This window comes from Trichoplusia ni, chromosome 27 (assembly GCF_003590095.1).
Source record: "Trichoplusia ni isolate ovarian cell line Hi5 chromosome 27, tn1, whole genome shotgun sequence".
Classification (NCBI taxonomy): Eukaryota; Metazoa; Arthropoda; class Insecta; order Lepidoptera; family Noctuidae; genus Trichoplusia; species Trichoplusia ni.
Genome location: NC_039504.1, coordinates 1,336,097 through 1,351,032, shown reverse-complemented (window position 1 = coordinate 1,351,032; position 14,936 = coordinate 1,336,097).

The following is a 14,936-nucleotide window of genomic DNA, read 5'->3' as shown; positions in this document are numbered from 1 at the left end:
AGTGTGAGTATGTTTGTGTCCTTTTTACGCTCAAACCGCTGGACTGACGTTGATAAAAATTCTACTATCTCTATATACCACCTTTAAAAATAGGCGAATAAAGAGCGTTTTCCAGTTTGAAAATAGTAACTTAAAAAAAAAAAAACTTTTAATTATTGGAATCGTTTTGTATAGGAATGTATTTAATCAATAGAAACAAACATTTAAAGGTTTTCAAACAAGGCAAATACATTTAAGAAAACATCGCTTAACATGTAACACGAATAATTACATTTGCAATTCGGTCGCCATATTTATTCCATTTTCTAGCTTATCCCCAAAGGAATTATCTCATTAATGGGAACAACACGTGTGTGCATTGCCGAATGTGTGAAACTTGGTAAAACAAATGCTGTTCAAATTTAAACCTTATGTGCACGTGCTAAAGTTCTTAGGTAGATAATTAAGTAGTTTTGAAGCAAGCGTCGTGTTAGTTGTGGTGTACTAATAACTTAATACATACGGTCACGCAATGTTGAGAACATTTATACAAATAATTATTATTATTTTCTGTTTAGAAACTTTACGTATGTGTTTCATACATTCTCTAACCGCTCTAGCTACATAATAGGTTGGCCTTGTGTAAAAAGTATTTATATGCGTAGCAATCTGTAAACCGTAAGAGAAAGGAGGATTTAACCCAAAGTACATACTAATAGTGCAAAAATAGAGGAAAAATTTAAGAACATGATTAGAAAAAAAAAAACTCGTGGCTAAGCTATAACCGCATAAGTGATTCGATTAGAGGTTAAGCTATGCTTGACGCGGTTGGTCCGTAGATGGGTGACCATCTTTGTCATAACGAGTTCCTCCGTGTTTCGGAAGGCACGTTAAATTGTGGGTCCCGGCTGTTATTCCTACATCTTTGACAGTCGTTACAGGTAGTCAGAAGCTTGAAAAAGTCTCACAGCCAGTCTAACCAAGGGGTATCGTGTTGCCCAGGTAACTGGGTTAAGGAGGTCAGATAAGCAGTCGCTCCTTGTAAAACACTGGTGCTTAGCTGAAACTGGTTGGACTGGTAGCCGACCCCAACATAGTTGGGAAAAGGCTAGGTCAATGATGATTAGAAAAAAAATTGGATTTTGATGAATCGAAATTGTAGTCCAATAATAGGCCAACAGAAGAATATTATTCTTTAATGTTTTCGGATTGCAATAGCAGTGTGTTTCATAATATAATTTAGTTTGTCATACACGAACTTATTCCCCTCAGTAAACATGCACCGGTAAGTGTTAATGGTCTGTCATTATAAGTGTGTATTTAGCGTTGTCGAATGTGAATATTGTTTTGTTTGTCTGTATACTCGTAAATTGCTGTCCGCAAAATGAGTTAAAAATAAAATCAACAATATGACTGCATTTTACCTATTTTTATTTTTGTAAATAGCTTAAACAAATTAAAATTTAAAACCTACTGAAAAAATCCTCCATGACCAAATAATGTTAGATTCAGTTAGTAATAAAAACAAGACAAACATGATTGTTGTTTAATAAAAAAAAACCTGTTTTTTTTACGTTGGTTCTGACAAAATATTTATCATTCTGAAAACTCACTTAGTCAAATTTTATTTAAATGTTGTTTTGAAAGTTATATTTGCTATGAATGATGTGATTTTAAGCGATGATATTTGTGATATTAATAATGTACATTTCAATACCAATAATTTTCCCCTCAACAACAAAAAAAATGCAGCATCACTACCAAGTTTACCAACCTATGACTTTCAAATTTCAGAAATATTCAATTCAACAAAAAACAAAACAGCGCAAATTGTATTCAAAACACTTGAGCAAAACAAAAAGATTCAATATTATCACGCAACAAAATCGTTTATAAACAATAGTATTCGCAATCGTTTCTTATAGGTAACATCGTGCAATATCAATGCGGTTCACGCCACGAACCCGATTAGATGCTTCGATAAACAAACATTTTGCACTAAGTTTCACACGCGCGAACCACTGTGTATTTACCTCATTGTTTCCATTCCAACTTCTACCCTTTTGTAATGTTTTGTTGCATAATTCAAGGGTCTTTTATTGGTACCTTAATGTGGTAATAGTGAAATTGGTTGATGTGTATCTGTTTTGGATTGCTGGTGTGCTGTAATGTGATTTTTTGTTGGCACGTGCTTTTTGTGGGAGCCATTATGATGGTAACTGCTTGAGAACGTGCTAGGAAGTTTTGTAATGCGTTAGTGATAGACAGTTTGAACATCGTATCATTATATGGTTACTTATACAGAAACATTAAATTGTTTTAATGGTGATTAAGGGAAAGTGAGATCGTTAGTTTCGTTGTAATTTTTGTTCTTTCGTTCAAAACAATAATTAACAAATATTAGACATTACATATGTATACGTAATTCACAGTATTATCTATAAACTAAATCAATAGGTACTTTTTTGAGTTTCATAAAATACTGCAGAAAAAAATATTTTTAAATCCGTACAACAATCTTTTTAGTCAGTAAACAAGCAAAATATTTTCTAAAACAACCCGAAAGGTGAGTCGAAAAAAATCTTTTGTACATTTTAAGCACAAAAGGAAATTAAACACCTTACCGCTACAATCTCAATTAAAACAATATTGTACAAAACATTATTTTTTTCAAGCACCTAATTTATCAAGACGGTAAGCGTCCATAAACCCGATTTAAACTCCGAAACTCATTTGAACATTTTCGCGCCAGTGAGCAGTAATCTGCTAAAGGAGCCATTCTCTTGCTCGTGACAGTAACATCAAAAATAATGTCAATAACAGTTACGTACTTCGTCGTCATTTATTTTCCCTCTCTGCCGCTTACTCATCACAATAAACTCAGCATTAGGACTCGAATTAAGTGACATTAGTTTTCGTTTTAAAATTTTCACTTTGAATGCTAGAACTTTCGTGCTGTGACGTTGTGTAGTTACTATGCAGTCAGCCATGGACATTTAAATTATGTTTTTAAAACTCATATTCTTAGTGTAGGACGTTTGTTGCGGATCAATATGCACTGAAAGGCTCTATATTTTATAGGCAACGATTTTTCAATATCAGTCATTTTATTTTTTCTTTTATCTCAGATACAATTTGATCAAATTACTATGGTGGAACTTCGTATGACGTCCCTTCCACTTTTTTTTTCAGGTTGTGGTTACGGTATTTACCCGAGTCCAGAAGGTCCAGAAACCCACTAAAATATCTTTGAAAAGGCAAAGAGCTTGAGTACTGCAGTGTACTGAATAAATTTGAACTGAAACTTACGTAGCTGAGTGTACAAAGCTTTACAAAATCACGTGAAGTATACCAGCGTAATTTATTGCATCGTTTGTCGTTTCACATTCAACCTCCATAAATTTAAAGTTTTGTTTTTTATTTTTCCTAGTCTAATTTGTTTCCTTTTGCATGATGTTTTGTGTTCGCCGGCTTTACTAAGTCTTGGCGTATGGAATAGAGTGCAATCAGTTATAAGAAAGTTTTCTTGCAAGGAGGTTTTGTTGTTAAGTGATTCATATTTGTTGGCTGTTTTATTCTGATAAAAAAAGCTTTTAAAACTGTTATATATTTTCACGCTTTTGTTTTGATTGCTGATATAACACTATCTTACTATTCTCGATTTAAGTATTAAGATTTTTTTTTTATTCTACAATAAAAAATAATAATAATATGTGGTTGATTACAACATTAAAATTATTTCTAGGTCCGAATGCAATCTTGACTCTTACATCGAGGTATAAAACCAATTTATATAAACGAAATTAACTAAACAACAAAAAAACTATAAAACAGTATTTCGTAAGTTATTATTAGCACAGATTGAAGCGCTCTATTGATAAAATTTCTATTAAAAAAAGCTTAAAACTTTCAACATTCCGTTGACGCGACGAAATGTTTACGACTCCTGTTATATACGATTTCGCTCGTTAATACAAACGTGATTCTTTTAAATCGCACTAATTGTACGATATAAATCATTGGTGAAGGCTTTTTTATCATTTAATGTATTTTAGTTTCGTAACTCTTGATTTGTTGGACGTTGACAGCGTTAGATGTGAAATTTGGATGGTTTTTACGTTTATGTTCTTATGTATTGTGATATTACCCAAAGGGAACTTATGAAAACAAAGAGTTCTTTAGCACTAAATTTAGTTTTCAGATCATTTTCATAAATTAAATTATGAGTTTTCATTGACCTTGCCTATTTATGCCTGTCTTAGCCTAAGGAAGAGAACGGAGTTCAAATGTATAGATACATTTCTATACATACATAGACGTATTTATACATGTCTAATATTTCTTTCAATCGCCTTCATATACTATCTAACTGATACCTAAGTCTCATACACTAGGGTTTTATAATACTAGAAGTTTTGTTTTGAGTTATATCAACCCCGAACGTATCCACAGAATATAATCCTAATACACATATTTTTAAGCTTTTGTATTTACCATTTTTAAAGCAAATAGAAACCATAACCATAAATATTAACCTAAATAAAAACAACGTATCTCATAACAAAACACACAACAAAAACTTTTCATGTTACAAAATATTCACAGCGCATTCAAATAATAACTTGACGCAATCATTTCAATTTAGTTACTCAGTGTGAATGTTAAAATGTTGCACAAAAATGTGACGAACATTTTCGGAATGAGTAGTTCAGTATGGATTATTAAAGTGATGAACGGCGAAACACGAATGGAATTTTTCGTAGAACATTTTAACGCGGACTTTGTTTGTAAAATATCAAAGTTTTATAAAACACATTCATTCCCAAAGTAGAGACACTTACAAATAGTTATTTGCCATTTAAATAACCATAACGTTATCACGAGAATCTTTATATCGTTCTATCTGCTACCGGTTGTCTAAATTTTATATTTACTTCAACAATTTATCTGCTCGCATCAAACTATTCAAAAATAAAAGTTTATTAAGACATAAAGTCTCAAACAATCCAAGAATTATTCAAATCCGAAGTGGTTCCGCCTATTACCTCTAAAAATATACCCCTCAAAACTTTTATGTCAATGAAATCGATTTTGAAATTCCCACAAAACGTATATCCGTGCGACATAAAAATGAAATCGTAACTTTAAATAAAACACAAGAACTCTCTTTGTCGGTCATTTCCGAATCATTAGAGCCGTGCGTAAGAATTGGCTTCTTAAAGTCCCGGTTGATAAAGCACGCCGCATGGGACGTTTTACGACACGCCTGTAAAAGTATATGTCGTCTTAAATGAGACATAAACACAGGGACGTGTAAACGAATGTCGCACATTTATTTTATTAGCGTCATTAATTCCTACGCTTTCGTCGCGGCCAAGCTGTCCGTAGATACATACATTGATACTCTATGGCTCTCGTTTTGATTGCGACCAAATTTTGTGTCAGTGACAAAAATAATGGCTTTATAAATTTGTCGCTTATTGCCCACAGTGCAGTTTGACGGTCCTTTAACATTGCTTGTAATGGTGCGGATACATTAGCGTTTGGCTAGAGTTGCGTTTCGCTCCGAAATTCAAAGAAAGAATATACTGGAAAAACTATTGTATATGAAAGTATCATGAAAAAAAGTTGAACTTTTTTTATTGTAAAATATCTTAAAACCTTTCATCATTGTCACTATAAAACTAAGCAAAACTGTCTTTGAAATACCCTGAAGCTAATTGACCTCGAGGAATCATTCGGATGCAGCATAAACATTCTAATATTTTCCATTTGAAGTGCTTCTAAACTGTATATAGTATGTTGTTCTTTCTTTTAGTGCAGACTAAACTTGGCAGTTTTCAAGTGTCCTTTAAGACACCAAGTAGCGAAATCCGCAAAATCGTATTACATTGGTGTCCGTATTCTGATTAGTCTGATTTGGGAAGATCTGCAACCTTTTTACTTATCCTGGGAATACATACATATAACATGTATACTGTCAAGCTAAAATAATAGAAATGCATAAACTACTAAAATGTAAAAAGTTGCTTGTCTTTCGATGAGATGATAACAAAAAGTGACGAATTTTAACATCCAAATTTATTACGTTAAGAAAACAATTATATACCGTTTTGTTTTTCGATCTTATAGGTAAATTAGTTATTCAACTTATGTCCTAGATTAGATAACTAGAAACATTTCTGTTTCTTCTTCAAAAATCTCACATTCTACCTACGGTATTAAAACGTTATCAAAGCAATATTTCAGAATAAGGACGCGAGATCACTTATCTGTCTGTGAGTGAATCGAAACTACGTCAACAAACGCTGATAATGCATCCAACTCGAGCAACACTAGAACTATTTTATTCCCTTTTGTTTTGTGTCTGTAAAGAAGTAAATTCTGTAATGTTTACCTATAAAACACTATATTATTATGTGGTAGCAAAACTACCGCAATACTAGTAAAATGGTGTTTTTGATTGTTTATCTTTTTGTGTAGTTGCAAGGGTTAAAAACAGAAATTGGTATTCGTTTGCCCTTTAAAAATTCAAGGATTGATTTGACCTCTAACCAATAATTGGCTTGAAAGTATATCTTTCTGTTCATCGTAATAAAAGGGTGAATGTGAGTTTGGTTGTTATGCTTTCACACCAAAAATCAATTAGTTAATTTCGATGAAATTTAAAACGAGAATAGCTTCAACTCAAACAACCGACATAACTGTAAAACTTTTTACCATGATAAATAAAATGCGTGCAAAAGCAAAAACATTTAGTAAAAATAGTTCAATGCATAAAATTAAGTACAATCGCGTGCAAAAGTTACTTGTCGTCAGCACCGCGTTCGATTCAACGGCCGTGAGCTCCACAATGGCATGGGGCTTAAAACACAAAATATTTACAAACAATCCTACAAACATCGATACGTGACCAAACGCTTTTTAAAGTATTCATCACTCACACGCGAGTACGTAGGTACCCTTATGTATAAAAAACTCGTGAAATGAAATTCGGACTTGGACGTACAAAAAAATTAATGAAAAACAAATTAAATGTTATTGGTAGTTCATCAAATTCATGACTTTACTAACCGTTGTTTAGTCTCCATTTAATATTCGTAATATTTGTACCAAGAATACAAAACCGTAAAAATTTAACTGTCTAGTAATTTCGGTTCATGAGAAACCACCTGGTTGCAGACAGGTGGAATGACAGACAGACAACGATGCCTTAGGAATAGGATTCCATTTTTAACATTTGATTAACTAACCCTAAAAATGTTTAATTTTAATCGGCGATGGAAAATATTTGTCGCTACTTTTCAAAAGCCTATCAACTTTATAGCCATATTGCCAATATTAATGATAAAATGTTGCGGATAATGAGATTCACAATATATTTGCGTTATGAACTAATATGGACGACAGGATAGGCCTTATTAATCCTTCGTAGCTTATAACATTTTATTTAAATAAAAGTATAAAGGGCTCTAAAGATAAAAGTGACAAACATGTTTGTTATGTACGTCAATCAATAAAAAGGTATTACCACTTAGACATGTATTGTACAATCAGAAACATTTTATATTTTTCAACCCCCTATACCTCCCCCTATAGAATAAAACACCCTGTTTATAAATCACCTGACAATTTATACATCTCTACACTTTTCATTCTGAAAACTTAATCCGAAAATAACTCACACTCGCAAAATCTTTTCGAAAATAAAAAGTCACCATTACACGATATTCCGTACGGTAATAATGTCGAAAATATGACGTACAATATATCAGTACCGCACCCCACTATATTAACCCGTATAACGCTTGCATCGGCTAAGCCTGGCTTATTTTTCAACGTCATTAGCCCCGTCAGAATGTGAAAGGATAACGCATTATTTGCCGTAACGTGATAACATGCGTCAGAATGTATGATGGTAACCACAGTCGCGTTCAGAGGGTTAATTCTAAAAGGAAAACTCAGCTTTTTCTTGTTGGAATATCGTATTCATCGTGATAATGAATACTAGGAAATCTAGGTAAAGCTTGATTTTGTATTTACGTAGAAACACTTAAATCTTTTTTTTTATACATTTTTTCAGATAAACATTTAATAATAATCCATAAAAAAGAAATACCAGCCATTATATGTGTCAGCTCGTAGGCCTCTTGAGCACCGATCATAGCCTCATGATCGGAGGATTTTCAGTTTTTTCATACAAATCAGTACACTTATGCTTTCGAATTCAACAATTGTTCTGCAATCAATCCATACATCACCAAAGTGTTTTTCATCACCATTTGCTGTTTGCTCTTTTAACGTTCTAACCGTTAAATTAAAACGTTTGACTATCACGACATTTCTCATTTACTACACAGCAACATAGCAACTATCAAACCACATTTCACAAAGAGAATATATTGACCGTAGTTTGCATATTTTCATACAAAGTTTTCATGTAATTACTCGGTCGAACAGACAGTTTGACACGAAAATTGTTCTTTTAATAACGGTCTCTGGAGAACCACTTTTCAATTCACATTTATTCTAAAAGCGATTATACGGTTTTTACATAGAAAACCTGGAACTTGGATAGTTTTGGGAAACTCATTCTTCTTTATTAGCTTTAACTTATTTTATTCTATGTTTTTAGGTTATAGTAAAATGTTCTTTTCAATCGACTTTAAATGAGGTTCATAATTCGAGTTTTTTTTTCGTTAGCTAAAAATTTTGGATTGCGTAGACCATAAATGTCATTTGGTTCCATAATCTCCCATATGTTGATGTTGAAATAAGCTGAAAATTATAAGGTCATATCGAATAAACACATTATTATTTAAACATTTAAACAAATTTAAACTTCATCGCCTCGATCGCTTATAGGTGCATGCACCTTTCCTACACCTTGACACCTTATATCAAACAATTACACTTGAAAACTTCTTTACAGCAAAAATATTTGAAGCATTTATTGGTGATATACATTCGCGTGTATTCGCAATAACACTAAGTAAAGCCGATATAACAGTTACACCAGCGTTTTCTGCAAGCCTCAATAATGACGTCTGATCATGCGAGTTCAATATTTGTAACTCGTAGGTGACAGAATTTATACGTTCTAGTTCAACGACCAGCCTTTTTGGCGGTTTAAATATGACGGTGAATGCATGCTGTAAAGGTTTTAGTCACGCAAATGTTGTTGACTGTAGCTCTTAATGGTTTTCTTTGTTTTTGTGTTTTGATTGCTATGTCAATTTGTAATGTGTCATTTATTTTTGAGAAGATTATCAGAAGGGGATAAATACTCACAAAATTGATAGAAATCCGTCCGCATTTCGTCTGTGCCCTGACTTTTCTGTTTATTTTGAGTTGGACGGCTTCGATACGTTTTAATTACATTTTGCACGAAAATGTTGACCCAAGATGTCGCGTTCCGACCTGTCTTCGTTTAACGCCCGTCCTATTTAACCCGTCCTTTAGTTGTGTTCATGAAAAACATGAAAAAGCAACATATGCAGATTAATTCTATGGATGTTTATGAAGATCAGACTTGAATACAAATCACTTTAATGTATACGAACCTTAGATCCATAAACTACAATGCAGATCAAATTCAGAAAAAAGCAGTTATATTCCTTGAATAGGTATCCAATCCGTCATTTAATTAACTTACTTGTCCAAAACCAGCCTAAAACACACAAATTAACATCTTTAAATTAAGCAATTAAAAATAACAACCTTATAAACAATTATACATAACGAGCCAAAAATACAGTCAACCATAATGTTAACATTCCTAATTGAAAAAAAGTTAGAATTTATCATCTGTAAACACCGCATTTACCAGCTAAGCCCTGTTTACTTCCCTTTGACCGCACACCGCCGTTATTCTTCTTCACCTAATCTGGATTACAAAAAACATGTCTTGACGTTTATAAAAGTGGGCAGACGAGCGGTTTGAACGCCGATAAATTAAGGATTTGAAACTGTTTGTATTGGATTGATTTTGTGCAAGTGTCGTGTGTGATCAAAGGTTTAATATGGATGTCTTAGGCTTCAAGAACGTGATGATGTTACTAAATTTTGGATAAAAATATTCTTATAAGTAGAAATTGAAATGCAATAAAATGCCGTTTTGATTAATTTATTGCTTCTTGTCACTTTCCATGCTGACATGCCAAAACATTTGTTTTCTAACAACGAAAAACGAAGTAACACGCAAAAATACGCATTTATATAATTCCAACGACTATAGTCAGGAAAAGCACTATAAGATAATTTAACAAAGTGCTACTAACAATAAATAGTGGGAAACGCGAGCTAAGGATATAATACAGGTAATGACCATTTGAACATGTCATCAGCGTTAACTTAATTGTTGGCTTAAGCTTTATAAAGGATGCTTTTACACAACGTTCTCACGTACTGAATTAAATGCACTTACTATGAACCCGTAAAAGACCCTTGAGACTATCAAACCATGGTTAACTCAAAGAAGAAGTTTTTAGTTTGAACCAAACTCTTTTGAGGTTTCGTTCGTTTCTGCATAAGCTTTAACGAGTAGACGCGTTTGATACGTTTTTGTTTATTTCGCGTAAATTGTGCAATTAAAAAAAATACATGTACCCAACGTTTGAGTCAACCATGTAGCAACCCTTTATTTGAGATTGCATACCTAATGGGGTTAAAACGGAACCACTGTCTTTCCATATGTCTGTGAAAAGGCTAGGCCGATGATGTCTTTCCGTCTGTCCGTCACCTGACTGTGAACATGGCAGATAGACAATTGAATTATTCAAAGATGATATATTTCTATAACCATAAAAATACAGAACGGGATTATGTTATGGTTGTAACAATCATAAATTCATTGGATGATAAATAGATTTCTGGAGGCATACCTTCAAATTTATTTTCTATCCAATCGTATTTTTTTTGCCTATTCATACTAAATCCTCAGTGTCGCTAGTCCGGCTAGCATTTGACCAGTTTTGTTAGTAGATGGCTGTAGGCCTAAATACCTAAGTAGACTAAGGATATTACAAACAGTTACCGCTTATTATGTTTTATGATTTTATTATTGCAAATTCATGGTGAATTAGGTGTAGTTCAGATAATAGTGCATTGTCAATATCAAATTACAAATTATGAATACTGCAGTTATTATAATAATTAGGTACTGCGAGTTCTGTGTGTAATATTCTTGGATTTCCTTGTATTATTGTAAAGTAAAAAATGGGTTTCATGAAAACTTTTGAAGCTCTCCTATGTGATAAATCTATACAGCCTAGTTTTATAAAATACCCACTGCTTGTGACTCATTGTTGGCAAGAGTCTGGCACGATTGACAATTGAAATGTATTTTGGGTTTCGTCCGGCAAGTGGTATTTTCTATTCACATGCACCTTATGGAATATTGCGCTGCATTGCATACTGCACACGAGAGCTGATTTTGTCTAATTCTATAATTTCAGCCATGCTCTTCTTACCTTTAATCCATTTTGAATAAAACCTTTGTCAACAAAACGCCCGTCTGCATGCTCTGGTTAAAAGTAGTGGTATTCACGCTACTCGCCTGTATTTCCCCACATTTTAGGTCACAGCCGTTGTGAATACGGCAGAAAATGCGAGTAAATAAATAACTGCGTTAAATACATTCATTAACATGCGAAGCTCGTTAAAAATACTCTAGCAACGTATAAAAAATAAAAATATGATTGCAGTGAAACACGACGCTAAGAAATTCCTTTGTATTTGAATGTTTCTTTCACTTCAATTTTTCAATTGTTTTTCTTGATAAGTAGGGGTTTTAAATCAAATTTTTATTACGTCTTTTTACCCGTTTCAATTTCAGTTCACATTAGCCGTTGCTTCTTTTAATATTGAAGTATTCTTACGATAGTTACTAAACGAATGTTTAAAATAAATGACGTTGAAGTAACAGACAATACTATAAAGTATTTTAAAAAGGTTTTTGATGGCACAAAAAGGTAAGGCTTTTAAATGTAGGTAACCTTCGTCATTATTGACTAGGCATCCAACATATTTTTTTCAGAACCAAAAAAATTGCATCCCATGAAAAGAAAAGTTTAAAGAGTAAAATATGATTTAAAGACCCTTAATTCGTGTACCGTCTATTGACTTCATTATACCTTGCTAAGATACCCCACCAATTTAAACTCTGTACAAATTTGCTTTCACCAAAAGGTTAATATTATAAATGAAGTAAAAATTCATAGTCGTTTATAATACAAGAGATAGGTATTATATAAACGAATTATCGTTATTCCGAAGAGGGCGATGGAAAGAAGGCTCTATAATGGTATTGCAGGGGTGCGTCAAGTGACTGTCTCGATGCCATCCATTATAACTGTGTCCCTATTCTGAACGCAAGACTACGTTCTAAGAACAACTTTATTTTCATCTTAAATATGCTCTTTGTCCAAAAATACAAATAAAGAAGACGAAAGAAAAAGTTTCAATGAGAAACGAAATAATTCATTCAAACTCGTGCGGAAGAATTAGTACTTTAACGAAAAACGCAATGGAAAATAAAATACACCTAAATCTCCCCCAAAAACTGTAACCACTAAAACAGCGGTAACAGTAGAAGTTAGAACACAACAAAATTCAGTTCAAATAAAGAAGCGGCCTCAAGAACGCTATATCTGGCCGAAAATAAATTCGAATTAGGAAAAAAGAAATATGGCGTCCGTCGGAAAAAGTGGAAACTTTTTTGTAACTAAAATCGTAAAGTTGAGAGGGACTAGACAGTGGCACATTGTTTTAGAATAGAAAAAAAATGGAACATTTCAAATGTATTGGATTTTCATAATTTTTCGACAAGTGACGTGACTTTGACATGTCTATTCCGTTTATTGAAGGGATTCCGTAGCGTTACTGCTTGGAGAAATATAACTTGTCTACGGACTCAGAATAGGGATCCCAAAGACGTTGCGTATACATTGCCAAGAGCTGCATTCATTAACTAATGTATAGACTTTCAAAATATTTGCACATAAATTTTGCTTAAGGGAAGGAAATATTCGGGTGGAGATGTCGGGTGTATAACGAATGGTTTTCTCTGTTCATTATTTTTACATTTTTTTTCGTGTTGCGTTTTGTAATTAAAGTGATTGTTTTAATGATTTATAGTTATTTTTTTCCCTAAATTAGACCTTTTGATGTTGAAACATTCTATGACTTATTTTTTCATGAAAATGTTTTTTTTTTATTGTACTTTATTAAGGATTGTAGACTTTAAGTACACATTACATGCTAATACGTTATTATTATTATTTTGAAAAAGAACGATCAACAAAAAAGTTGGAATAATAATATGAAACGTGAAGTATAATTTTTTATCATAATCTTTTAATTCCTCGTGAATTGAGTTAAATGGGTTTGTCACTGACACAAAGACAAGCTTTAACCGCAGTTTTAACTCTGATAAAGTCATTTTGAGTGCACATTTTAAAACTACATTAATAACCTGCTAGAAGGAGACGGGGTACAGTCTCCAACTCAAAAGGTTTGAACACAGATGAATAAGGCCTAAATGTGGCTTGTAATTGAATTAAAATAATTATTTTTAATTTTTACTGTACCAAACAAAATTGAATAAACTCCCTTTAGTTTACGTAATTAAAAACGTTAAGCATATTATTATGTAGAAAAAAAATAAGATACAAGCATCTAAAAATTGATGATTAATGACACAAATAATTGAAAAAATACAGACTTTTCTAAATGCAATGTCGTAAATAAATTTAAAGTTTTTTTTTTAAATAAAAATTTATGTTATTTTGTTTTTTCGTCCAAACTGTGCCGTTAGCCTGAGCGGAGGCGATGTCTGCTTTACCAAATATCATCATCTTACACAATTACCTATATCAATCCAACACATTACCATTTCATATATACTGGATTAACTCAAATGCTTATTCCTTCCAGCACTTTAGATCTGTGTCAAAGCAACTGCGCTGAGACAGAGCAAGTCTAATATCTCAGTGCGGCTAGACAGCGCGGTGCAATCACTGCGCGTCCCAACGTGTCAGCTGACTTGCTTTGTTGCCTGACATTTTCTTGTTAACAGCACTTCGCCTACTGCTCCTTCCAGTTATGCTTTACAGCTGTACCATTTGTGTTGCGTAATTGGTACATTTTTGTTAAGTGAACAATATAGGGTTGTTGTTGTTGGTTTCATTAGAATAGTTCTTTGAAAACAGTCTTTGTTGTTTTATGTGGTGAGGCATTGTTGGCAACCCTTATTCACAAATACGTAGTTAATTAAACGTGTTAATAAGATGGGTGATTTAAATTGTAAGATTCCCTCTATGAAATATGATGAAGCCTGTATTTACTAAACGCCCGAATACTGTATACAAAACTACACACATTTAGGTACTACGTTTAACTCGTAATTAAGTGCTAAGTTGTGTTCGCCTTGTTATAATATTTAATTTAAGTAAACAATAAAGTAAAGACGAGTAAATTGTGCTCTAATTAGAAAACTTTCCAGGTTTACGGCCACAATTTTCTATTATAAAACATCGCCTCGTTTAGTGTGTTATGCTATCGTAATACGCTATTTCCTGTCAGCCACGTCAATTAAAATGACGTTAAAATGTGTACAATGATGACACGTCATAACAAAATACCTGGTTACCTACGAAATTTCGTGCTTCATATAAAGAAAATTTAATTATCGAATATCAAGTTCTTTTGTCGATTCATGTCAACGTCTAAAGCTTATACATGTAACTAACGTCTCGAGATTTCATAGAAAAGGTATCGTAATTATATATAAATAACGTCAAGTACCAAGAACATTTTCTGTCAAAATGTTCATTATTTGACGTCACTTATATAATACGAGTATTCCGTACGAAGTATTACAAGTTGAAATCTCCGTTTTAAATAAATTCCAAATACGCCCTAACAAACACGTTGAAAACTCAACTCAGCGAAATATT